This window comes from Piliocolobus tephrosceles, chromosome 6 (assembly GCF_002776525.5).
Source record: "Piliocolobus tephrosceles isolate RC106 chromosome 6, ASM277652v3, whole genome shotgun sequence".
In the NCBI taxonomy this organism is placed as follows: domain Eukaryota; kingdom Metazoa; phylum Chordata; class Mammalia; order Primates; family Cercopithecidae; genus Piliocolobus; species Piliocolobus tephrosceles.
In genome coordinates, this window is record NC_045439.1 from 95,682,351 (window position 1) to 95,709,749 (window position 27,399).

Consider the following 27,399-nt stretch of genomic DNA (forward strand, 5'->3'; position numbering starts at 1 on the left):
AGACGGGCGGATCACGAGGTCAGGACATCGAGACCATCCTGGCTAACACGGTGAAACCCCCCCGTCTCTACTAAAAAATACAAAAAACTAGCCGGGCGGGCTGGCGGGCACCTGTAGTCCCAGCTACTCGGGAGGCTGAGGCAGGAGAATGGCGTAAACCTGGGAGGCGGAGCTTGCAGTGAGCTGAGATCTGGCCACTGCACTCCAGCACGGGCGACAGAGCGAGACTCCGTCTCAAATTAAAAAAAAAAAAAAATATATATATATATATATATATTTAAAATGTGTAAAGTGCACTAATCGTAAGTGCACTGGATGTATTTTTTTATTCATATATATACTTTTGTTATCCATTACCCAGGTCAAAATACAGAACCAGCACCCCAGAGGGTTCCCTCCTCTTCCTTCCCAGCCAACAACCTCTTCCTGCCTCACCACTGTTCTTACTTCAATCACTGTCAACTAGTTTTACACGTTCTTGAACTGCATAAAGTGTCTCAATTTTTTACTTAACATTTTTCTTGAAGTGCATTCGTATTTCACCACTTTTTATTTGACCTAAGAAATAACATTAATGAAACAATGGTTTGACGTGATAGGCATTTCCCTCCTAATGCGCACTAGAAATACTTAACTATTTGAAAAAAGAAGTTTCTTCGTGTACTAATATATTCTCCGCCCTGTCTCCAGAAACCGCCCTTCCTCTGTGGGTCGATGGTTACCGGCACCGTTGGTACCCGGACCACACTTTGTTTCTCAGAGCAACCAGATGATTGCTGAGGTCATTTGCAGCTCGAACACGGAATGACTTTGCGGTGATCTAGTAGCCAAAAGTTCACGGAATGCACTGTCACAATTGTGATTCCGCCATAGTGCCTTGCATCCATCCAACACTTGTTTAATACCTATATTTAATACCTAATACCTTCGACTGTCCTAGGCTGTGCACACAGAAGACTAAACCTCACTTCCTGAGTTGAAGTGGGGGAAATAGAGGAGTAAATAATTTCACGATGTGTGGCTAAGTGCTGCAGCTCGGGTAACCACCGGCACACAGAAGAAGGGCGGTTTCTGGAGACAGGGTGGAGAGGAGACCGTGGGTGGGCATTTCCCAGAGCAGCCTCTGCCAGCCACCCTACTTTGATCACTTTGCCGCCGAGCAGCAGCGGCGGTCAACCTCAGCCTCCCTTAGCAACCTGAGTGCCCCGCCCAGGAGCTTTACTATTGGTCTCGTGGAGCGGGATGGGCAGCTCTGCCGTGCAATCCCAGCTCGCAGTTCTTGCTCCGCGTGTACTCACTGGAGGACTCGCAGGCATTACCGCCCGTCCGCGTGCCCCGCCCACCCCCGAGCAGCTTTCGGCGCATGCGCGGGTGGGCTGGGGCTGTGTGCTGGGCCAGCGCGGAGCCCGAGCTGCCGCGGTGAAGTGCCTGTGCTCCGCCGAGACTGCCGTGTCCATTGCTCGCCTCGGTTGCCGCCGCTTTAGCCGCCGCTGGGGGAGCGGTCGCCTATTGTCTTTCTCTGCGGCGAAGGTGAGGAGCTGTCCCGGCTCGGCCCGCGGGGGAGCCCCGGGAGCCGCACGGTGAGAGCGCAACTTAGTTGGCTGAGTTGGGGGAAGTTTTGTGCTTTTGAGGAGGGGTCGGGGTGCGGAGTGCGGCCAGTCCCCTGCGGTTGCTCGGTGGGGCGGGCCCCGGAGGAGGGTCGGGGGCTGCGGGGGTTTCGGGGGCGGGCGGGACTGACGGGTCGCCGGGCCGCGCCGGGACCTTAGCTCTGCGGACCCCTCCTCCCTTCGGATCACCCTTCTCCCGCATTGTCTGCTTGGGGCTCGGCGCGCCTCCCACTCCGCAGCCCAACTTGGGGGCGGTCGCGGCTTTCCGGGTGGGGGGCGCGCCTGGCCGCGGATGCTCCCTCAGGCGCTCCGCCCCCAGCGAGGCCCCGAATCCCTGCCCCGGGTCCCCGGGTCGGCGCCGCCTGGGCGGGCTCATTTCTTCCCTGAGGCGGGCGGTCGCGGTGTGGAGTCCGCGCCGCGAACAAGTGCTGCGGGCGCGAGGGAGCGGCTCCCCGGGGCCAACGCGGACGGTAAACACGGCGGGCCGCGCCCGCCTGTCGGGTCGGGGCCTCTCCGCGGCTTCTCGGGGGCGCGGCCTGGCTGACCCGCGCCTGTCGGAGGCGAGCGGCCCAGGAGACCCGTGAGGTCCCCACGCACTCTGGGACCCGTGCAGCCGGCTCAGCTTGCAGCTATACTTTGAGACCAAACAAAACTTTTTTTTTTTTTGGTAAATATGGCTCACTGCCATTTTTTTTTTTTTTTTGCAAAGCCAGTAAGTATGTGAAGTTGAAAAAAGGAAAAACCCTAAAACTTTATCTAAAAAAAAAAAAAAAAAAAAAAAAAAAAAATCAAGAAAGGGGGTAGATAGGTTTGTTTTGTTTTGGAAATAGTTTTTATAGCAGAGTGATACCGTCACATTTAATTTTCTACATCCCGGAATTCACAATGAAAGTTGGATTGAGCGGTATTTTGGTGTTCATTCTTTGCTATGACACTGCTTAATGAAGTTGTTTGGAGAGTTTCTTGCTTCAGTTCAGTAAAAACCAGTGTGCCTTTTGTTGCTGTTGTTAGTACTCCCCCGCAACAATTGTTTTATTTTTCGAAGAAGCAGTTTCTTCAGTTTTTCTAAACCATTGGATTGTCCAGATGAGGACAAACGGTGCAGTTCTTGAAAGGTTCATTATTGGCAAGTTTGTGAAGAAGCTAAGATCAGTTGAGATAAATCATTGTTACTGTTTTTGTGTTCCGTCGTGGACTCTTGGGGATTTGCAGGCTGCATTAAGTACAAATTTTGCCAAGTTCGGGTGCACGTATTCCACTGTGTTTGGTTTATGTGACCTATGATATGAACATGATTCTGTTTCAGTTCCCCAGATGCAACTAGCTTAAATGTCTGTCATTCATAGTGGAGCAAAATGGCCAGAGTGTCGTTTACTGTTAACTTCAGTTGTATTCCTTTACCTTCTGCTAAATGAAAAATTTGAGAAATACTGTGTGTGTCAGTTTGCTCTGAGTGATTTCTCATGCTAAGTGGGTCATTTGGAGAAGCGTTCCTGGGCTTTTCTGGTTTGGTGGGCCTTGTGTTACAAAACCAATTTTCTTCACCTGATGAAGCTAAATACAAATTTTCTTCAGGCACAGGCGTTGCACTTTAAACTACAGAGCCACTTTTAGGATTCAGAATACTCGTTCGATGGCTTCCCTTCCTGGTTGTGTGGTTGTGTGTGTGATTGTGGGGAAGGAGGTTGGTTGACAGAGGTTGGAGGGGATTTTCAGGGAGGGACACAATGTAAGCAAGTACTGCTGACAACATAACGTGACGAGTGCACCAGTTGCTTTCCTTCTCTGGGCGGTGATGGCATGTTACCCTGTAGGTACTATTGTTTTAGGATTTCTCACACTTCGTTTGCCTTGACTAAATGGTAACTGCACACATACTGTAGTATAAATGGACTCCTTCTCTAGTCCTTAACTCCTTGAGTGCTGTGATAGACTTTACTTAGCTTTGTACCCTCTTTGCCAGTAGTCTTAACATAGTGCAGGCACGGTATTTGTTTGAATTGGGTAAATTATTTTTACTGCCTAGTGGTAGCCAGCGTACACAGGAGAAAGCCACTAACTCTAGGGACTTGTCTAAAATGACAGTTCGCTTGCAGATCTGTGATGAAATTTACTTTAAAAGGACTTCTAACCTTTTTTTAAACCTGTCAGTTATTTTTTGAAAAGAAGTGGGGCTTAACTAGTGCTCTAAGGATTTCAACGAGATTCCGATTTAGAAATCTGCCCACCCCCCTGCCGTTTTGGTGAAATTATTATTTTTTTAGAGTCGGAATCTCACTGTTTCCCAGTTGTCTCCCGGGGATCCAAGCCATCCTCCCACCTCAGCCTCCCACAGTGTTTGAATTACAGATGTGAGCCACCCCACCCAGCTGGTGAAATTATTAAAATTGTAGTGACAACTGTACCTCCATTGTGAAATTGGGAAAACATTAGAAATTAAAAAAGTACACCCTTTGGAGCTAGGTAGAGTTCAGATCCCCACATTTCCATTGACTAGTTGCATAGCCTCTCAGAGCTTCAGTTTCCTTCTCCCTAAGGGTTAGTAACATGCTTTGCAGTGTTCTTAGAAATCAGTGAAACTTTGTGAGGTACTTAACTGCAGTATCTAACATGGAGTAAGTAGCTATTTCATGGTAGCTGTAATGATAATAATTTTGATACATTTTTACTTAAGCATTCTTAAAAGTCTGATGCTTCTGTGTATAGAGGCTTAGCTAATTCTTTCATAAAGAAGGGGCCTTGAGACTTGTGAGTCTTATCTAAATCTATTTCTTCAAAGGTGCCAGATGAGCTGAAGGATAATGGGAACAATAGCGAGTTTATCTTCTCGGTCACCTGTGAGTCTTCCTTTGAGAGTGGGACTTGCAGAGTGCTTGGTAGGGTAGAGCTCTTTGTGACTGTGCTATTTAGGAAACAGTGAGAGATGGATTGTTTTCAGTACATCAGTCATAAGAGGATATGTGTTCCAATTTTCTTTATTTTACCCTAGTCTTGACAAATAACAAGTGTGGATTATATCTGTATTTCTCAGACTTCTTTAAGGTGGAACTGGACTGGATGTTAACAGTGTTAGTTCAGTACAGAGACATGAGCAAATCACTCACTTCCCCTTCAAGATAACACTTTAAAGGTACCACCATTTACAGAAGAAAGCTGTGATTTAAATCAGTTGTATTAGCATAGTTTAGAATACTTACAGTACCAGATGGAATAGATACATTCTAGAAATATTTACCTGTTAAGGACATTTCTGTAGATTTTATTCCATTTTTCCATTAGTTTTCTGATGAAGAGATTGTAGTAAACCTTTAAAAATTATATTTGGTCAAACTTACAGATTGAGGGTAAACCTTTAAAAATTATATTTGATCACACTTACAGATTGAGGGTAAAACCATTCCTGACAAAGCTAGGCGAAGAATCTTGGACTTTTGATGTTCCCTTCTTTTAAAGTTAACATTTAGCACTTGAATAGACTTGGTTATAACTGATGGGGACAGGTGTCCATTTGGAAGTAGCTTTCCTCTCTCTCTGTCTTTCCCAGGTTAGGCTGTCTTACTGCTGTAAATGGGGAGAGAGGAGAAAGCCATGGGTGAAAGAAAGTTTGTTTCATAGCCTGGCGTGGTGGCTGATGCCTGTAATCCCAGCACTTTGGGAGGCCAAGGCGGGCAGATCAGTTGAGGTCGGGAGATCAAGACCAGCCTGGCCAACATAGTGAAACCGCATCTCTACTAAAAATAAACTACCCCAGCAGGGTGGCGGATGCCTTTAATCCCAGCTACTTGGGAGGCTGAGGCAGGAGAATGGCTTGAACCCAGGAGGTGGAGGTTGCAGTGAGCCGAGATCATGCCACTGCATTCTAGCCTGGGCGACAGAGCGAGACTCCGTCTCAAAAAAAAAAAATAATAAAAATAAATAAATAAATAAATAAAGAGAAAGCTTGTGTCATACATCTATCCTCACTGGTCAGTGGAAGACAGTTTGTTTCATGCATTTGTCCTCATATTTATAGTTTTCTTGTCCACCTGCAAGTTGATTGTGACGTTATAAATAGATGAATGGATGGTGCGTTTTTGTCAGACCTTGCTGGACCTTGTACTGAAATACTGTGATTGTATGAACATTTGTGTGGGGCAATGCTGTGTTCAGTGCCTGGGGAAGGTGGATATCTGTGTTTGTATGATATGGATGCTAGGATGGCAGAGAAGGAAAAGGTGTGAGGTTTTTTACCATTTACATCACTCTGTAAGGTCTTCTCTGGGTACTTTGGTGCTATAGTGGCAGAGTTGAGTAGTTACAGCAGAGATCGTGTGATCCACAAAGCAGAAAATATTTACTATCTGGCCTTTTACAGAAATTTGCTGACCCTTTTTCTACATAACCAACTGCAGTTATTCACAAGAAAGATTAACATTAATTCTATAATGTTATTCAGTACCTATTCAACTTTCTGTATTTGTCCCCCAAATATCTTTTACAGTTGATTAAGAAAAAGTTTGGACAGGGTAAAATTCAAGTTCACTCAGCACATCATTATGTCTCTTTAGTCTCTTTTTTTCATTCTTTAGTTATTCATATGTATAGTTCACATTCACTAAAATTCAGCCATTTTAGTGTAACATTCTCTGAGTTTTAACAGGTGTATACATTCATATATCCGCTGCTTCAAATAGGACAGTTTCTTCATTCTCCAGAATTCTTCTTAGCCCTTTTGTACTCAACCCGTTCTCTACCTCCAGACTCTGGAAATTGCTGATCTGTTTCCTGTCTCCATGGTTTTTTTGCCTTTTCAAGAATGTTGTCAAAATGGAATCACACGGAATGTAGCCTTTTTATTCATTTGCCCAATGACTAATGATATTAAGTATCTTTTCATCTATTATTTGTCATTCTTTGATGTCAATTCAAAATCTTTTGCTTAAAAAAAAGTTTTTGGATATACTCTGGAATCAAATATATGATTTGCAAATATTTTCTCCTAGTCTGTTTTTACTTGTCTTAATAAATGTCTTTTTTTGTTTGTTTCGAGATGGAGTTCCACTCTGTCACCCAGGCTGGAGTACAGTGGTGTGATCTTGGCTCACTGCAACCTCTGCCTCCTGGTTTCAAGTGATTCTCCTGCCTTAACCTCCCGAGTAGCTGGGATTACAGGCATACACCACCAATCCCGGCTAATTTTTGTATTTTTTTTTTTTTTTTTTTTGGGACGGGGTCTGGCTCTGTTCCCCAGGCTGGAGTGCAGTGGCCGGATCTCAGCTCACTGCAAGCTCCGCCTCCCAGGTTTACGCCATTCTCCTGCCTCAGCCTCGAACTCCTAACCTCCAGTGATCCACCTGCCTCGGCCTCCCAAAGTGCTGGGATTACAGGCGCAAGCCACTGTGCCCAGCCTGCTTGTCTTAATAATGTCTTTTGAAGAGCCAAAGTTCTTAATTTTTATGATGTCCAGTGTTTAGTTTTGGGTTTTTTTTTCCCCCCGAGTGGATCATGCTTTTGATATAATAGTTTAGAAATCTTTGCCTAACTTAAGAGCTCAAAGACTTTCCCCTGTATTTTCTCCTGGAAGTTATTATTTTTTTTTAGAGATGGAGTCTCGCTCTGTCATCCGGGCTGGAGTGAGCGAGATGTTGCTCACTGGAACCTCCGTCTCCTGGGTTCAGGCAATTCTCCTGCCTCAGCCTCCCAAGTAGCTGGGATTACAGGCACCCACCACCACACCTGACTAATTTTTATATTTTTAGTAGAGATGGGGTTTCACCATGTTGGCCAGGGTGGTCTCGAACTCCTGACCTCAAGTGATCTGCCCACCTTAGCCTCCCAAAGTGCTGTGATTACAGGCGTGAGTGATTGTGCCTGGCTCTCCTATAAGTTTTATCCTTTAAAATTTTATATTTAAGTTTATTATCTGCTTTGAGTTAGTTTTCCTAAATGGTACAAGGTATGCTTTGAGCTTATTTTTTTGTGGATGGATTTACAATTTTTCCAGCAAGTTTTTGAAAAGACTGTCCTTTCTCTGTTGATTACCTTTGTGCCCTTTTTTTTTTTTTTTTTTTGCAAGTTGGTCATAAATGTGTGAATCTGTTTCTGGATTCTCTCTCCTATTCCATTGATCTGTGTCTTTCATTTCTCTATCACCTCACTGTTGATTACTGTCACCTTAGAGTAAGTTTTAAAATCAGGTAGTGTGAGTTATTTTATTATTTTTCAGAATTTTTTTTGAGTATTTTAGTTGCATTGCTTTTTTGTGCATATTTTAGATTGATCTTGCTGTTATCTACAAGTCCTGCTGGATTTTTCTTCTTTTTTTTTTAAGATGATGTCTCGGCCAGGTGTGGTGACTCATGCCTGTAATCCTAGCATTTTGGGAGGCTGAGGCGGGAGGATCACCTGAGATCAGGAGTTCGAGACCAGCCTGGCCGACATGGCAAAACCCCGTCTCTACTAAAAATACAAAAAAATAGCTGGGTGTGGTGGTGGGTCCTGTAATCCCAGCTACTTGGGAGGCTGAGACAGGAGAATTGCTTAAACCCGGGAGATGGAGGTTATAGTAAGCCGAGATTGCGCCACTTCACTCCAGCCTGGGTGACAGAGCGAGAGTTCTTCTCAAAAAAAAAAAAAAAAAAGATAGGGTCTCACTCAGTTGCCAAGTGTGGAATGCAGTGGTACGATCACCGCTTACCACAGCCTTGATCTTCTGGGCCCAAGCGATTCTCCTACGTCAGCCTCCCAAGTAGCTGGGATCACTGTCATGCACTACCATGCCTGGCTAATTTTTTTATTTTTATAGAGACAGAGTCTCTCTGTGTTGCCCAGGCTGGTCTCAAATTCCCAGGATGAAGTGATCTTCCCACTGTGGCCTCCCAAAGTGTAGGGATTACAGGCATGAGCCACCATGCCCAGCCTACTGGGGTTTTTGATTGGCATTGTGTTGAAGCTGGAAATCAGTTAGGGGCAATTGACATTTTAATAATGAGCCATGAACATGGTATATCTATTTATTTAGACCTTAGATTTTTGATTAGTGTTTTGTAGTTTTTAGCAATTGGATCTTGCATGTGTTTTGTAATCTCATACATGTGTTTCATGTGTTGTGGTGCTGTTGTGAATGATACTTCTCAATTTCCAGTTGTTCATTGCTGGTATATAGAAATATCATTTTATATTATATGCTGACCTTGGATCCTACACCCTTGCTAAACTCATTTTTAGTAATAGATGCTTTTTTTGTAGATTTTTGGAATTTTCTGCATAGGCAGTAATGTAATTGGCAAATAAGGGCAGTTTGATTTCGTTTTCACTTTGTGTACTTTCTTTTCCTTTTTTATTTTTTTTTTGAGATAGAGTCTTGCTCTGTGGCCCAGGCTAGAGTGCAGTGGTGCGATCTTGGCTCACTGCAACCTGTAGCCCCCCAGGTTCAAGTGATTCTCATGCATCAGCCTCCTAAGTAGCTGGGATTACGGGTGCATGCTGTCACATCCGGCTAATTTTTGTATTTTTTTTTTTTTTTAAGTAGAGCCCGGATTTCACCATGTTGACCAGGCTGGTCTCAAACTCCTGACCTCAAGTGATCTGCCTGCCTTGGCCTCCCAAAGTGCTAGGATTACAAGCGTGAGCTACTGCGCCGGGTGTGATTTCTTTTTGTTACTTTGCTGAACTGTCTAGGACCCTCAGTATAATGTGTAATAGGAATTTTACAAGTGGGCATCCTTTCCTTTTTCCTGATGTTAGAGGGGAAAACACTGAGTGTTTGACCATTAAAATGATGGTAGCCATAGGTGTTTGTTTTTGTAGATGTCTTTTATCAAGTTGAGGAAGTTGCCGTCTATGTTTAATTTGCTGAGAGTTTTTGTCATGAATAGCTATTGAATGTTGTCAAAGGTTTTTCTGTATTTATATAATCATATGTTTTTTCTTATTTAGTCTGGTGTAATATGTTGAAATAGCTTTGCATTCTTGTGATAATACTCATTTAGTCATGATGTATTATTTTTTACATGTCTTTGGGTTCCATTTGCTACTGAATCTTTTTTTATTTCTTCCATTTGTTTCCAGTTATGTTCATTTTAAAAATAGATTCTTGATCATATGTATAATATTCATGATAGTTGTTGAGTCCTTATCTGTTAAATGTCAAATGTCTCCTCAGGGGTAAAGTTATTTCAAACACAAGAACCATTGCTTTAAAGAGTATCATACTTTGTTTTGGCAAGTTAAGTTGCCAAACTTACGGGTTTAAGTTGCTTGCTACACCCCATTACTAAGGCATGAAGCCCCTGTAGTTTTCATTGAAGAATTGGACTTCCTGTGAGGATTCTATTCTGGCAGTTGAGAACACAAATGTCTCCCAGCCTTGCATGAACTTTGGGGATCATTTAGCTTACAGTTCCTGGGTGATTCTTGGTTTGCCCTCATGTATTTTTACAACGTGCATGCTTGGCTTACTACTAAGTGTGAGACTCATCGGCCTCTATGCTGATTTCTGGAGCTCCTTTTTCATGCAACTCCCTCCTTTTCTCTTGTACTCTGCAGTTTTCAGACTCCTTAGCCTTTCCAAGCTATGTTTGTCTTCTAAACTTGACAAAGCTGCCATGTTGTGCTTGATCCTCCTCATTTCACCATGGTCTAAAAGGTACCTCCAGCCAGAAAGCTGGGGCAATTTTAGGGCTTATCTTATTTGTTCCCTTCTCTTTGGGATTGCAGTTCTGTGTTGCCTGTTGTCCAGGCTCTAAAGGTTTGCTGCCCCATACATTTTGTCCACTTTTCTAGTAGTTGGGGAGAATGGCAGGATAAATCTGGATCCAGTTACTGTGTCGTGGTTAGCAACTGAAGTCCTTTGGGTGAGTATGCTTTGTTGGTGGCTCAGAAAGTTTCATTACAGGATTCTCAAAATCTTTGGGAGTATAAAAAAGAAGTATTTGTTGACTGTCTTCTGATAGTAGCTCAGCCATTATTTTGTGGGAAATAACAAAAAAAAATGTAGATATCTTTTAGTTGAAGAGGCACATGGTACATACCTAAGATTAATCAAAGAAATGAATTCCTATGGTGATAAACAGAAAGAGAAGGATCACTATAATCTATTATTTTCTGCCCCCCACCCCCCTTGGGGGAGTCTTCCAGTGAAAACCAGAAAACCTGCTAGACAAATTCTAAAAGAGCTGTAACACTTGGGATCTGGTGTTTTCATGTAGGAATGCTTGCTTTTGCGTTTTTGTTTCCTAGCATATATGCTTTATGTCACAAGTTGTAGTGAGTCAGTGGGTAGAGTGCTGGCTCTTTCAGGCGCATTTGCTGTTTATTTACCATGCAGCTTTAGGTAAGTTATTTGTCTCTGAAATCTGATCTTCTCTTTTCTCTTTTGGCAAATAGTTATATGACATACCTTGTAGGGTTGTTTGTAAATTTTTTCAAGTACCTTTTGTTTGTCAGGCACCGTTCTAGGTAATGGAAATTCAGTGACATCTGTAGTTGCTGCTGTTGATCTATATCCTATTGAGGGAAGTAGAAAATAAACGAGTGAACAAACAATTGCAGTCATGTCTGGTGGTGATGATTCTAGGAAGGATATGAAGAGTACTAGCAGAGATTGGGGAGGTCAGACAAGGCCTTACTGAGGAGGTGAGATTTGAACAGACCTGAAGAAAGTCAAGGAAGCAAGCCACATGAAGAGTCAGAGGAAGTGTGTTCAATATGGAAGGAACATCAAGTGCAGAAGGCCTGCGGTGGGAGAATGAACAGGGAGCCTGGTGTGGCTGGAATGGGTGAGAAAGAGCGTGAGGAGATAAGGTTTGTATGTGTAGCCAGAGACCAGATCAAATAGGCTCTTTAGTATGGTGGGAAACAGCTGAAGGATTTAAGCAAGGCATGACAAGAGTTGATTTAGGCTTTAAAAACTTTACTCTTGGAATAGGGAGCAGTAGTGGAAACGGAGAGACTAGTTCAGAGATTTGCAGTAGTTTAGCCTAGGGAAGATGATGGCTTGGATTAGGGTGGTAGCAGTGAAAGTGGTGATAAGTGGTTTGAATCCATGTACACTGAAAATAGAACTGATAGGATTACTTACAGATTGGAAAAAGGTGTAAAGGAAAGAAAGAAATTAAGGACGATTCCTAGGTGTTTTATCTGAACAACTGGATAAATGGGGAAGATGTGGAATCAGTTTGCTGAGAAGTTGAAATTGTGATTTCCCTGTTGACATGCTAAGTTTGACGTCCGTGAAATTTTTAAGTGAAGGTATCAGTAAACATATGGATATACAGTTCTGGAGTTCGGTGATGGTCTGAACTGGATGTATGAATTAGAGAATTGTAGATAGAGAAGGGAGAGTGGGAGGTTTTAGTGGGAATTAGGGATATATAAAGCTCCATAATAGGGGCTCATGGCATAGTAGTTAGTAATCATGACAGTCATAAAACAACCACCACTATGTATAATAATTAAAGGAAGGCTAGATATGAATGAAGGAAGATGGTAGTGACCTAAAACAATTGTCTTGCGTATTATATCAAAATTAGTTAGGATTCCAAACATGCTGAAAACTTTTCTTCTCTCAGCATGATAAAAATATTACTGAACTATATTTTCCATTTGTAGTCTTTAAGGATATTGGTTATAGTGGAAAGATAATGACGTTTTAATGTGATGCAAGTGTATTATTTGAATGTACTTCACATACACATGTATGAAGATAGTCTAGAAGGAGGCCACTGCAAAGTTGATGAGGGTAACTTTTGATCTTCTGATTTTCTGCAGTGTTTATATTTGTCTTTATTCTTTCTTTTTTTTTAAAGACAGGGTCTAGGCTGGAGTGCAGTGGCGCGACCTCGGCTCACTGCAACCTCTGCTTTCTGAGCTCAAGGATTCTCCCACCTTAGCCTCCTGAGCATCTGGGACCACTGGTGTGCGCCACCACACCCAGCTAATTTTTGTACTTTTTGAAGAGATGGTGTTTTGCCATGTTGTCCAGGCTGTTCTTGAACTTCTAGACTCAAGCGATCCACCCACCTTGGCCTCCCAAAGTGCTGGGATCATAGGTGTGAGCCACTGCTCCTGGCCCCTTGTTCTTTTTTTTTTTTTTTTTTTTTGAGACGGAGTTTCTCTCTGTCACCCTGACTGGAGTGCAGTGGTGCGATCTCGGCTCACTGCAACCTCTGCCTCCCAGGTTCAAGCAATTCTCCTGCCTCAGCCTCCTGAGTAGCTGAGATTACCATGCCTTGCTAATTTTTGTATTTTTAGTAGAGATGAGGTTTCACCATTTTGGCCAGGCTGTTCTTGAACTCCTGACCTTGGGCCTCGGCCTCCCAAAGTGCTGGGATTACAGATGTGAGCCACCATGCCTGGCCCTATTCTTATCCTTAATAAAAGGAGTTACTGGCTGGGCGCGGTGGCTCAAGCCTGTAATCCCAGCACTTTGGGAGGCCGAGACGGGCGGATCACGAGGTCAGGAGATTGAGACCATCCTGGCTAACATGGTGAAACCCCGTCTCTACTAAAAAATACAAAAAACTAGCCGGGCGAGGTGGCGGGCGCCTGTAGTCCCAGCTACTCGGGAGGCTGAGGCAGGAGAATGGTGTGAACCTGGGAAGCGGAGCTTGCAGTGAGCTGAGATCTGGCCACTGCACTCCAGCCCGGGCGACAGAGCAAGACTCCGTCTCAAAAAAAAAAAAAATAAAATAAAAAAAATAAAAGGAGTTACTATTTTTTGAGGTTGAGCTCAGTTGCTGAGTTTCTAGGGTAGTGGGTTTCATTTGTTTGTGGTTACTGATATTACTCATTCCTTTTATTTTACTATGTATAGTCTATTATCTTAAAAATTTGAGCCCTTAATAATTTTTTTTTTTTTTTAAGATGGAGTCTCGCTCTGTCACCCAAGCTGGAGTGCAGTGGCGCTATCTCGGCTCACTGCAAGCTCTGCCTCCCAGGTTCAAGCGATTCTCCTGCCTCAGCCTCCTGAGTAACTGGGACTACAGGCGTGTGCCACCACGCCTGGCTAATTTTTGTATTTTTGGTAGAGACAGGGTTTCACCATGTTGGCCAGGATGGTCGTGATCTTCTAACCTCGTGATCCACCTGCCTTGGCCTCCCAAAGTTCTGGGATTACAGAATAATCTTAATCATAGATGGGAATCAATTAAGAGGTCCCCCCCCCCCGCCCAGAAATGAGGTTTTGCTGTGTTGCCTAGGCTGGACTTGAACTCTTGGGTTTAAATGATCCTCCCACCCCAACCTTCCTAGTTGCTGTGACTACAGGCACACGCCACTGCACCTGGCTCTGGGTGGTTTTGATATGAGTCCATAACCGTTCCTGGAAAAATTGTTAGCACATGCTTTTGCCACCAGGCTAGTTGTGGCACCATTTTGTTGAAAGAGTACTTTATGTTGCATTGTGGTGGGCAGATCTCTTCAGAAAAATTGAACTGAGCTTGAAGTTATTTTGTTTTAAAATCTGAATTATACCATAAACATTAACTTAGACTTTTAGAAGTATTCTTTTTCCTGGGTGATAGCTGTGCTAAAGGTAAAGGTGGTGGATTTGACAGGGGCTTTTGACAAATTTGACATTTTCAGTAATTCATGACTCACTTCTAAAAACATACTCAATGTTTTGGGTGGTATTTGTGAATTAATCTGTTATCCTTGTCTTGGCATTTGAGTTCTGCCTTGTCTACGTGGGTGTGTTTCTGGAGTGGGAGAAGGGAGTTCCGTTGTGACATTGCATGGAGATAATTTCTTTTACCTTTAACAAGCTGGAAGAAAATGGTTTTTGGATGCTTTGTACACAGGGTGTGCATCTTCTTGGATGCTTTGTACACAGAGCGGCTGGGCTCAGAATACAAAGGAACTGTAGATGAGAGTTTGCAGTTTGGGAGTTATTTGGGGGAAAAAATACGGTAAGAGTTGGGAACTAGAGTTCTAAGTGTTCCTTTTATCACATGAAGCCTTGCGGGCTGGCTGAGGTGCTTCCTCCCTTCAAGGATTAAAGACATGCATGGGTCAGTGGGCAGTAATAGCCAAAGCTTTTGCTTGGGCATTCCTGCCAAAATGGTGCTGTGCATATCCTTAGATCATAGAGTAGTGTGTATGTCCAGTCTAGAGAGGTTTTTTGAGGTCATTTTCTAAAAGGTGTTTTCAAAAAAGTAAAGTTGCTAAAGGGAAGAATAAACTTTTGTGTGTTTACCTATATATGTTCATTTACATTCTCTTAATTCCTTACAATAATCCTGTAAGATATATATTATTCTTGCTCCCTTTTTTGATGAAAAAACTAGGGTTTAGAGATTTAAGTTTGCTTTTCAAGTCAACTACAACTTTCATCTGGGACATTGTGACTATAAACATAACTCTAGTTTTATTATATCTGCTATAAGTCACATTTTTTTTCACTTTGATATAATTATATCCAAAGTAGCCAGCTTAAAATTCCATGTTGATCTTGGAGTCAATAGAAAATCATTGTGATCTTAAAGTTTTCCTAGAATTCTTAAAAACATGCTAGGCTTCCATGTTTGTGCCTTGAAAGTAGCAGAAATTTGCCAATAGAATTGTATTTTCTTTCATATACAGAAGCTTTGTGGATGGACATTAATAATTAACATTTACACATTTGTTCACGTCTTCAAAGTGTTTTACAAACATTTAATTAGTTCATGTGTAACCTATATAGGAAGTTGAAAAACCAGTTTTTTAGGTTCATTGTAGTAGTACTGAAGTGTTAGCAGGAGAAAGAGTAAGCAAGCCCTCAGTGAGAAAAATACAGGTGTGCACCATGAAGTTCTAAACATCTTTTATTAGCCCCCTAGCTTTCAGCCCAGTTTGGCTTATATCGAACATGGATTTTGGGTGCATATCTTCTGCGTAATGCAGGGGAGTGGATTATGTGGACCCAACAAAAGACACAGGTGGAATGGTTGGGGAACGACCTAGGTCATGTAATGCAGCTTTCTCTTCGTAGTCCCTTAAATGTGTATTGTCCTTGATTCATCCATTTGAGCATTTTGAAGGCCAGGATGTTGTTGGAGCAGAGACTCTGGCAAGTGAATGGAGCATGCATGTTAATTTCTGGGGAAGAAATCTTTTATTTTTAACTCGTGATTTAGGAAATAATAGCTCTGTAACTAGATACTTTGCTAGTTTCCTCACTACTGCTTGTCACCTGACTCCATCTCCTCTCCTCCCACCCCCGGGTAAAATGGCTTTAACTTGGCAAGGTTTGTAGTTGGAAGGAGACAGTAGTTCCAGTTTAGCTGGGTTCTGTCACATAATTGACTGTGTGACCTCGAGCAGGTTACTGCTCTTCTGTCCTTGAGTTCTTTTGTTCTGTGAAATGGTATTTGCTGACTCACCTTTCACTGAGTCCTAGAAGGATGACCAGAGAAAGATATAAAACTTAGGCTCTTGGACATGAAATGGGACAGAGGATATTTTCACATTAGTGAGGATTCTTCAGAGTTGGAACGACTCGTTTCTACTTTGCTTGGAGTAACTAATTTTCTTACTATTGTTGCCAACCTTATTACCATAAACATTTTTTCTTTTTCTAATACAGTACAGTAAATAGAATTATTTGATAAATAATTCTGTGTCTGGGTAATTTCCTAAGACAGGACATGCAAGTTCCTTTTTATTATTGCTTATAGCCTATTGTTCAGAGGGACTGTTCATTGTTCAGAGGAATCTTTGTGTAGATAACCTTGCCAGAGAAACCTTAGTATGTGATGGCAGAAAGGGGAAGAATTCTCATAGCTTGGCATGTATATTTAATTACATTTTTGTCATAAATGATAATCTGTTCTTTTAATGGGGCTGTATAAGAACGGCCCTGAACTTTTGCCTCTATCCAATAGTGTTGTTTTTCAAGTCTTTGTTTCCCCCATCCCTTTCTTTCTCTTCTTGAAATCTGAAAATTTAAAGGTGGGATGAGTTGACTGTGGCTGTTGAACCTCTTTGTAACATGAAATACACCCAGGTTTAAACTTATTTTTCTCTTCTGCCGAGATTTGTGGTAACTTGGAAGAAATATTGTACAGCTGGACCTTGAGTAATACTATATATGAATTATGAATAATTGAGATTGTTCAATGGTTAAATGGTTAAAGTTACTCTTTTATTTGAAAGGTTGTCTGAAGGTAATGTTTATTTATCTTTTTGAAAAGGGAGACTTTTTTAATAGGACAGATTATATGTATAAGACAAGATAGAAGTTTTCTTTTGGAAACCTAGCTGGTTTCCAAACAATTCAATAAATGATTGTTTTTCCTATTTAGATTAGGGATTTGAGTTGTATTTTTTTTTGGTTACCTCTTTGATTTTTCCATATTGTCTTTGCCCAGTGTTCATTTCCTTTCCCCGGTTAATTTAGCAGGATGCACTGTCAGATTGCCCACTGAATAGATGGGGTAAGGTAATAATATCACATGTCTATCTTTCCTCCCAGATTATGAACTTCCTGAGGGCAGATTTTATCTGCTTTGTTTATTGCCGTGTCCCAAGCAACAATGGCACATAATAGTTGCTTCTCAAGAAATATTTGGGATAGGCCGGGCGTGGTGGCTCACGCCTGTAATCCCAGCACTTTGGGAGGCCAAGGCGGGTGGATCACGAGGTCAGGAGATCGAGACCATCCTGGCTAACACGGTGAAACCCTGTCTCTACTAAAAATACAAAAAAATTAGCCGGGCGTGGCGGGTGCCTGTAGTCCCAGCTACTCGGGAGGCTGAGACAGGAGAATGGCGTGAACCCAGGAGGCGGAGCTTGCGGTGAGCCGAGATTGCGCCACTGCACTCCAGCCTGGGTGACAGAGTGAGACTCCATCTCAAAAAAAAAAGAGAAATATTTGGGTTGATGGAAAGATGAAGTTTTGACTATATATGCATATATATGTGTGTATATATGTATACACACACACATAACATATACATGTATATATTAAACTTAATAAAATCCATCCTGTTGCGAATAAATGAACAGATTTTTATTTTTTCTTTTCTAGCATCAGTTTTAGTTTGATTTTGGTCAGTTTAAAGCATTCCTTTTGGGGAAAGAGAATACATCATAGTAAATGGAAGTTTGGTGATGACCGAGTTTGGTGGTAAAATTTATACAGCTCTTGTCTGGTTTTTGTGCTTGGTCCACGTAGGGTTCTGTCACTTCACATTTTAACCTCTTCAGCAGCTTCATCATTGGCATATGGATGGTTGACCTAAGAATGTGGGTGGGTGATGGCTGGCTTAATTAAAACACAAAATTAGGATTGTAAAACATGTTCAAAACAGAACAGTAGAATTGACTCTTACATACTCATTACCCAGATTCTAGCAAGATTTTGCTATTCTCTGCATGCATTATTTTTTTTTTTTAAGTTTTGTTTTGATATAATTCATGTACCTTAAAATTCACCCATGCTTTACTGTAATATGTTCATCCTGGTTGTCCTGAAAGTCACTACCAACTATTCTTTTTAGTGATTTTTAAATGGTATTTTTACTCCAGTGTATAATACTGTAAACCATGAAATGCCTCTGTAAAACAAGGCATGATAGGTTTCCAGGATATGAAACAGACAACTTTAACTCAAAGCAAATGAGTGCTGAGTAGCCTGTTTTCCTTTCAGCAGAGTAATTGCAGAAATAGTACTATAAACCTTATATTAAGCACTTTTATATGAAATTTGAGGTTTCTGTCAAATTAGACATGGAAAATTAAGGCTGCACAAATTACTGATCTGTGCAGTTTTTTTTGAGTCCTTTTTTTTTTTTTAAGATAACTGTTTCTCTTAAGTACCAGCACAGGAATGCTATGATTTATACATAATTATTTTTGTTTTTATGTCAGTAGTCTTTTGTTCACCCCATTGAATTTGGTAATTTTTTTCCCTCCGGAGGATTATTTTTTAAATGATGCATTCCCAAATATTTTGATTTTTGTGAAAGAAAATACTTTTTAAGGTAATTGAATACCTCCATAAATCTTGTATTTCCTTAATAATTTATTTCACAATGTTTATAAAAATGGTGTCTAAAAAGCTTTCATTTGAAGGCCCAGGAGCAATTGATAACATTGTTTTTCATAGCACTTTTTGTAAATATTATGTTTATGTCCTAAGTGCATAGATTCTTTGAAATACTCCTCTTTTACCCCCTCTGTGGTAAAGAACTGTTTTGGCTGCTTTGTCAAAAGTGCTTGTGGCAGTCTAAAGATGATTACTTTATTAGTTAGCTCACTGGAATATGTGCCTGTAAATGGAGAGTTTTCTTTCCCGAGCTCAAATAAAGGTATTGGTTCATCTGTGAGCTGTCTCGGGACTTAAATACTATTTCAGAAGAAAAATTGTATTTATTCTCTCCCGTCAGCCTTGATGCATGTTGAAATCTGCAGGGACAAATTCACTAATATAATAGCTGTCATTTATTGGGAACCATTATTGATCTATTGGTAGCTATTGTTGATCTAAGTGTCTTGTGTAGATCAGGTCTTATCTCTGCAAGGAAGGTATTTTTATGATTTTACTAGAAAAGGAAATTGAGACTCAGAGAAATTAATAGCTAATTTTATATATACTTCATTCAACATTTTATTTAAGGCCTGTTGTGTGTCAGGCACACTACTGGGCGCCAGGGATTGAGGAGTAAACAAAATAAGATGTAGTCACTGCCCTTAAAGCACTCATGATTTTGTTTCTTGATTGATATGCAGTAACAATAATAGTGATAATTTCCATCATTTATTACTATATTCCATGTGCCAAGTGTAGTAGTAAGTACTCTGCAAACCATTATCTCATTTTCATCCTCGTAACTCTAATCGTCACAAAATGCGTCAGTGTCCACATTTTATGGATGAGGAGACAGAGGCCCAGATAGGCTCGACTTGCTCAGGGTCACACAGTTAGTATGTGGCTGAGTTCGTACTTGAACGTGGATCTTACTCTAGAACTCTTACTCTGCTCCACATTCCTCATTCTGGCAAGAGTTGAAACGAGTAATTATGTGAAAGGGACATCATTGTGAGCTATTATTTTGGTAGAACTTTACGTAACTTTGACTTTGCCAGTAGATATATTTTTATGGTTTTCTACTTTATAATCTCTCATTCTAGGAGTTATCAGATTGTTATTGTGATTTATGAAAGATATTTTTAATAAGTCTTATTTTTATTACAACAGTAATATACAGTTGCAGTCTGAGCAACATAGTGAGACCCTGTCTCTACAAAATAAAAATTAAAAAATTAGCTGGGTGGTGATACGCCTGTAGTTGTAGCTACCTGAGAGGCTGAGGTGGAAGGATCACTTGAGCCCAGGAGTAGAGGTTACAGTGAGCTATGATCACACTGCCTTTACTCCAGCCTGGGTGACAGAGCAAGATCCTGTCTCTAAAAAAAAAATTAAAAAATAAAATTTAGTTCTGAAAGTACAAATATGTATAATCCACATATGTTCCTCAAATCACAGTTGGCATATTGACGTCATGGTTTAGATAAGAAAACAAGCAAATTAAACATTGGAACCGTGTTCTTGACTTTAATATGGGCAAGCCTTTTTCTCTGAGCCAAAGATTAGTTAATTGGTCTCAGCTATAATAATAATTTTCAATCATAATATTTGTGTGAGTTTTCTGTACTATCAGAAGAGCTAGTTGTATAGGAAGTTATAAGTAAGGCAGGTGTGTAAGGTGATCTCTTGGCTCTGTTGATACATCAGTTTGTCTCTGTTTTGTTGAACATTGTTAGGAGTACCTTGTTGATTTTCAGCCTATTTCTGGTTATAGAGAAATAGCTGATTAGTTTTCCTTTATTAGATAATATAATAATAATTATTTTTTTAAACAGAGTCTCTGTTGCTCAGGCTGGGATGCAGTGGCACAGTCTCGGCTCACTGCAACCCCTCCCTCCCAGATTCAAGCAATTCTCCTGCCTCAACCTCCCAAGTAGCTGGGACCACAGGTGTTTGTCACCATGCCCGGCTAATTTTCATATTTTTATTGGAGATTGGGTTTTACCATGTTGGTCAAGCTGGTCTCAAACTCCTGACCTCAGGTGATCCACCCGCCTTGGCCTCATAAAGTGCTGGGATTATAGGCATGAGCCAGCTTGCCCGGCATATTATATCACTAGAAGTAGAAATTTGATTTATGATGGTTATAAATCTTGGAACATGTAGATAGTTAATTCAGATGTGGGAGGGCTTCTGTGGTCTTGAAACCACCCAGTTTTTTATGTAGTATACATGATTGTTGAACTGTTCAGTTTCATTATAAAGTTTAGATGTTACTTTGTTTTGGTAAGGAACCCTATGTGGAATTTTGATGGTGTCCTTTCTGCCAACCTGAATTGATCAGAATTTTTATAGGCCTCCCAAAGGACCTCTGTTTTGGAAATCTTTTGGGGCAAGGCCAGCTCTGATTTGTTTCTCTGTTACAACCGCATTATTTGGGCATAAATCTCGGAAGTGTGCCATTCCACTTTTTTACTGTTTACTCCCCCTAGTAACTTGAGCTGTAATAAACTGTTTACCAAAGAAGCTAGTCATTTTTGTCTCAGTATTCTCTTGATAAACTGCCCCTTTGAGGTTGCAGAAAAGAGAGTAATAACAATTAGCAGGTTAACCAACAAATAGGACCTTGGCATCTCACATTTCAGAGGATTCTTCCTTAGGTCTCACTACTTTCTTTCCTGTCTTAGGCATCTGGGATTAAACAATTAGCTTGGTAAATCAGTGGTAGGAATTAAATGTTTCTATGCAGTTTTTCTGGGACATATAACAATAATAATGGAGAACAAAATAATAAGAGATTGAGTAACAAGACAGTAGTAATAAGAATGCCAGATTAAAAATAGGAAGGTGCGGCCGGGCGCGGTGGCTCAAGCCTGTAATCCCAGCACTTTGGGAGGCCGAGACGGGCGGATCACCAGGTCAGGAGATCGAGACCATCCTGGCTAACATGGTGAAACCCCGTCTCTACTAAAAAAAAAAAAAATACAAAAAACTAGCCGGGAGTGGTGGCGGGCACCTGTAGTCCCAGCTACTCGGGAGGCTGAGGCAGGAGAATGGCGTAAACTCGGGAGGCGGAGCTTGCAGTGAGCTGAGATCCGGCCACTGCACTCCAGCCCGGGCGACAGAGCGAGACTCTGTCTCAAAAAAAAAAAAGGAAGGTGGAAACTCACTGACTGGTAGAAATGTAAAGGATACATTCTGATGTAAAATATTCTATAACTGAGAAAAACTTGTTAGTGAACAGATACTGGATTAGGATTCAGTAAGCTTAGTTTGCTGCTAACAACCTTGGGCAAGTTGCTTAGCCCACCGCACTTCAATTGTCCCATCAAAAATGGAACGATTAGACTGTATCAGGTTTTTGTTTGGTTCTTTGTTGTATTTTCCCCAAAGAGTGTCCTCAAGTCCTGGAGATCCTTGGAATTACATCAAGGGCCCAAATGGGATTGGGGAGGACATGAAAAAGAGAGCAAGTGGTGCTACACAGAGTTGTTCCGCTTTCCTCTAGTTTACTTTTGTGAGTTTCCTGCAATGTTTCCTTCGAAGTCATTTCCATGGCCAAAAAATCAGTTTGGAAACATTTGGACTGAAATATGTTGAAAGTGTCTTCTGGTGCCTAGGATTTGGTGTTTATGAATCTCCATCTATTGGCTGGATGTCTTTGTTCTTGGTATAAATCTTTCAGGGTTAGGGAAATTTTACTGGCTCGATCATGAAGGAACTACATGTATAATACAATGGATGACTGTGGTATCTGACTACTAGGCTGTGCCCTGATGTTAACTGCCCATGAGGTATTTCTCAACTAAGCAATTAGAAGTTACTTTTTACCTCCCTGTGAGCTTGGGAAATCCTGATGAAAAGATGCAAAGAATCATATTCCTTGCTTATCAGAACCTATTTATACTAGCTGCCTTTTTTTTTCTTTCTTGAGCTTTTACTTTGTAGCATTTTATCTGTATTGTCTCACTTAACACTGGGATGGTCTTGTGAAGTAGCTGGAATTAGCTCTACCCTAAATGGTAGTTGAGGCTTACTAAGATTGTGTAGCTTGGCTAAACTCCCACAGCCAAGAGGTGCAAGAGCTGGGGTTTGAAACTAGGATTGTGTTTTTAAAATGTATGCATTCTTTATTATGTTTACCTGCCTTTCTTAAAGTTACAGGAGTTTTGTAGCTGTGAGATGTTTTTAATAGCACTGCTATTACTCAGAGTTTTTCATTAATGAAATCTGGTAATATAAGTGGGTGACTTTTCATTGTTCTTAACAGCTTGTTATGGCAGGGACTCTTAATATAGGGCAGAAATGATTTGATCATACTGTATATACTATTCCTTTTCTGTTATGTCCTCATAAATAAGGAAAAAATGAGAAATTTATGAGATTAGAGCAGAATGAAATAAGTTGTGTTTTCTTTAATGGTTGGAAATTATTCCTTAAAGAATAATAGATATGAAAAAATCTAAAATAAGTGATGCTAAATTTTTTAGAGTCAGTGAACATATAGAGATTAGATTGTTTTATGATCAGCGTGGTGCTAACCTTGATGCCCTAAGAACAGATTTACTGTGGTGGTACCTAATGCAAAGAAATTGGGCATTTTTTTCTTCACAACATAATTTATTGCTGGACACTGTAAAAATATCAAAATGTGGTGGGCATTAGTGCTACTCACTACAATTTCTAGTTCTCCTTCTTTTTGCATGTAGAATATCACATTCCCCAGCCTATTTCAAGGTGGCATGGTCTTGTGACTTGCTGTGTCCCATGGAAATGTGTCACTTTTGGCTAGAAGCATATGAAAGCTGATGTGAGGTCAGGCGCAGTGGCTCACACCTGTAATCCCAGCACTTTGGGAAGCTGAGGTGGGTGGATCACCTGAGGTCAGGAGTTCGAGACCAGCCTGGCCAACATGGTGAAACCTTGTCTTTACTAAAAATACAAAAATTAGCCAGGCATGGTAGCGCATGTCTGTAATCCCAGCTACTTGGAAGGCTGAGATTGGAGAATCGCTTGAACCCGGGAGGTGGTTCAAGCAATTCTCAGTGAGCCAAGACCGCACCATTGCATGCCAGCCTGGGCAACAAGAGCAAAACTCCTCTCAAAAAAAAAAAAAAAAAAAAAAAAAAGCCGATGTGAAATCCTCTCTCTCTTTCCTTGCTTTTGGGACCTGGAAGCACAAATAGGTATGACAGTACCACATGATGAAATCAGGTTGGAATACTGCCCCGAGGCTTGAAGGATAGCTGCCCCAGAGAGTTGCTTGGAGCCATAGTGATCTTTGAGTGAGTGAGGAGTAAATTTCATTGTGTTAACCTCTGATACTTTCTGGTTGTTGTTACCATAGTATAATCTAGCTTATCCTGACTTTACTATACATATCATCAGAAATCATTAGTGTAAAAGATTTTTAAGGAGAGGAACTGACCAAGATTGAAGCATAATTACCTCAGATGCAGATAAGGTCAATAGCATAGTTAAGGGCAGGTTTTCTCTTTTAGTTGCCACCTGTTTTATGTTCAGTTTATTCTTCTTTTAGCTTAGCTTTGGTCATATCTCTGCCCCATTTAAAAATAGTAGTTCCTCATTGCCCACAGAATAAAATCTGAGTAAGGCCTGCCACAGTTTGGTGCTGCAACAACATGCTTTAAAAACTGTTCTCTCACCATAGTGAAGTATTTATCATCATGTGCCTTTTCCCATTCATGTATTTGACAAACATATATTGATTACTTTCTGTGCCAGTGTGGAGGCTAGACCCTGGGGAAACACAGAATGTTCCTTCTCATCTGTTCATGTCCAATTCTGCCTTATCTTTTCAAGCTAAGTCTTGAAGGATGTTTCCTACATAAACCCTGCTTCATTCTCACAGTTGGTTATAAGCTGCCTTTCTGACCTCTCAAGCTTTTCTGGTACACTGTTTCCTGTCCCGGTTGAAAAACTGTACATGTATATCTCATTCCCTTTGCTGGGCTAGTGTCACACCTTTGTATCTTTAGTACCTAGCTCCCAGCATATGGTAGGGGCTTAGTAATCTTTACTGAATGAATGGCTGTTAGATTGTGGCTGTGTTGAAAAGCCAATGATTGGTTTGCCTTTGTTTGACAAATTGTTACTATCTTTGAAGTTATGTTGCCTTCCTTGCTTACACTTACCTCCTTCTAGCTATTATCATTGTGTGTGTTCATTCTTAGTACTCAGTAGGGCCTTATGTGGCAGTGGTTGTGTTTTTTTCATAAACGGTGTCTGGAATGCTGAATCCTAGCGCATTCTGATGAGCTTTCCTTATCATTGTTTAAAGTCTGTTTTGTGTTTTAAAGATCCATTGTGAAGTTTCTTAATGTGACTTCTAAGTCTAGAGCTTATGAATAGATGAGTCATGTGTTTTAATCGATTCAGGCTTAGTTTTGTCTTGGTGTCTTGCTGTTTCTACTGATGTTTTCCTGAAAGATTTGTGCCTTTGAATCAGAGTTCTGAACTGATACTCTGGTTTCTCTTCATATCATTTAAGTCTTTCCCCTTTTACTAAAGAGCTTTGAACTGGGTAGTTTAAAAGACTCAGATTCTAGTTTAGTTTGGCTTCTAGCTCACTTTGTTAACTTTGGTTGTGAAGTTTGTATCCACAAAACGAGTTTGACAAAAATCCGTGATTCACATACTGATTTTACTATGGACCGGGTGAGTTATTTGAATTCTAATCAATGTGGATACAAAATTTGGACAAAAAATTCTGGTAGAGTTGGCATAGAATGAAGGAAACTTTATTTATTTATTTATTTATTTATTTATTTATTTATTTATTTATTTATTGAGTCCTTCTATGTGCTAAATGCTGTGTATTTGCCTTGTTCACTAACCTGTGAAGGAGATTTTATCTCTGTATTTTAGTTACAGAAATATGAGATACAAAGAAGCTAGGATACTTGTTGAGCTAGTAAGGACAGGATCCAGAACTTCGACCAAAGTCAATTTCATTCCAAAGCCAATGTTCTTTTTGTTGCAATTTGCAAACAGTTCCAGACTTTTCTAATGGAGTAGGCTTTAGGACAAATCAAAGTTGTTGTATATGTTTCTTGAAGAAAGTACTGTCTGCTACATGTGATACTACTGGTAGAATACCCGCCCTCACCCCCCCTCCTGTTTTTGAGACAGTCTTGCCCCATTGCCCAGGCTGTTAAAGAGTACAGTGGTGATCACAGCTCACCACAGCCTCAAACTCCTGGGCTGAAACAGACCTCCCGCTTCAGCTTCTTGAGTAGCTAGATCTACAGGCATGTGCCACCAAGCCCAACTAATTTTGTAATTTTTATTTTGTAGAGACAGGGTTTCACTATGTTGCCTAGGCTGGTTTCAAACTCCTGGCCTCAAGCGATCCTCCTGCCTTGACCTCCCAAAGTGCTGGGATTACAGGTGTGAGCCACTGAGCCAGATCAAAATACTCTTAAGATACAAAAAATAGAGTAGATAAATAAACTTTTTCTGGATCTTCGATTAAGACTGCACACCCCATGGTAGTGCAGTAATTCTCATTGTGCCTATAAGTGTGCTTTACCATCCTGAGTAAAGGGACCATGATTTAAATTCCCATGGCATTGTATGGTTTTGTGATGTGGTTTCAAGAAGTCTTGCTCTTTCTCAACTAATTTTTGTGACCTTGGGCTAGAAATAGCTTTTTTTTTTTTTTTTTTTTGAGCTGCAGTTCCCTTCTGTGTAAGATGGGAAAAACAGTACCTATTATATATACCATGTTGCTCATCGCTGGACACATGTGTCTAGCAAGCATTTATTTTTTGTCTGTGGTTGTACATATAATTGAGGAGAGTTTTTTTTCTTTAAGTGTAGATCAATTATGGTATAGGACATTGATAGGTAGAAGAAGAGGTACTATATGCAGCAGTTACTGACCTTTCCAGTCTGAATTCCTATTTAGAAATAGGAATTTAGAAATAAATTAGTTACGTTATCTGTGTTACTGTTTTAGGAGACATTAATTGGCTAGTAAGTTGTTTGCAATGTTGTTTCTTTGCTAATTTTTATAAATGTAATCAGATTTCATAACATTTTGTTTAAGGAGAACATAGACTCTTTGAGAGAAAAATGCATAATAAAAGCTAATTTGATGATTTCTAGGGGCAGTTTTATTTTGAAATTCTTTTCAGCAGACATTTGAAACAGCATATTATGGGCTAGGCCCTGAAAGAACCAAGGGAGAGTGAAGCACAGTCCTCGGTCACAAAGAGTGTATCTCTGGAGGATAAGATCTCTGGATTTTTTGGCCTGCCCACAAAACAGAAATAATACATTTTATGCTAGTTACAAGTAGTATAAGCTCACTGAAGAAATGTTTAAGCAGAAGGAATGTGCACCAGCCAATAGGAATGCACAGATAATTGGGGTATAGTGAGAGAGATGGAAATTTGTTGTGTAACAGTGTTATGGTACCAACTTTGTGGTATACAGGCTTCTAAGGAACACAGATGAGGGATGGGACAGTTGTGCTGAGTCTTTTTTTTTTTCAGATGGAGTCTTGCTCTGTTGCCCAGGCTGGAATGCAAATGGCGCGATCTGGGTTTACTGCAACCTCCGCCTCCTGGGTTCAAGAGATTCTCCTGTTTCAGCCTCCCAAGTGGCTGAGACTACCGGCATGTGCCACCATGTCCGGCTAATTTTTTTTTTTTTTGTATTTTTAGTAAAGACAGGGTTTCACCATGTTGACCAGGCTGGTCTCCAACTCCTGACCTCAGGTGATCTGCCTGCCTTGGCCTCCCAAAGTGCTGGGATTACAGGCATGAGCCATTGCGCCCG

The 27,399-nt window shown here is 40.9% G+C and overlaps 1 protein-coding gene and 1 non-coding gene across 4 annotated transcripts in view; one reads left to right on the forward strand and one right to left on the reverse strand.

The window, feature by feature from the left end:
* The first annotated feature begins 1,364 nt into the window (after positions 1–1,364).
* The window catches only part of AKAP13 (A-kinase anchoring protein 13), a 362,601-nt gene continuing 336,566 nt past the window's right edge, over positions 1,365–27,399 (forward strand). For all 3 annotated transcript variants that reach the window (XM_026448352.1, XM_026448354.1, XM_026448353.2), the window contains exon 1: positions 1,365–1,580. The gene's annotated coding sequence lies outside the window, so the exon portion shown is untranslated. The remainder of the gene's footprint in view (positions 1,581–27,399) is intronic.
* Positions 10,712–10,773, reverse strand: LOC111522940. Its single transcript, XR_002725375.1, has one exon. It is a non-coding gene; the product is annotated as a U7 small nuclear RNA (small nuclear RNA).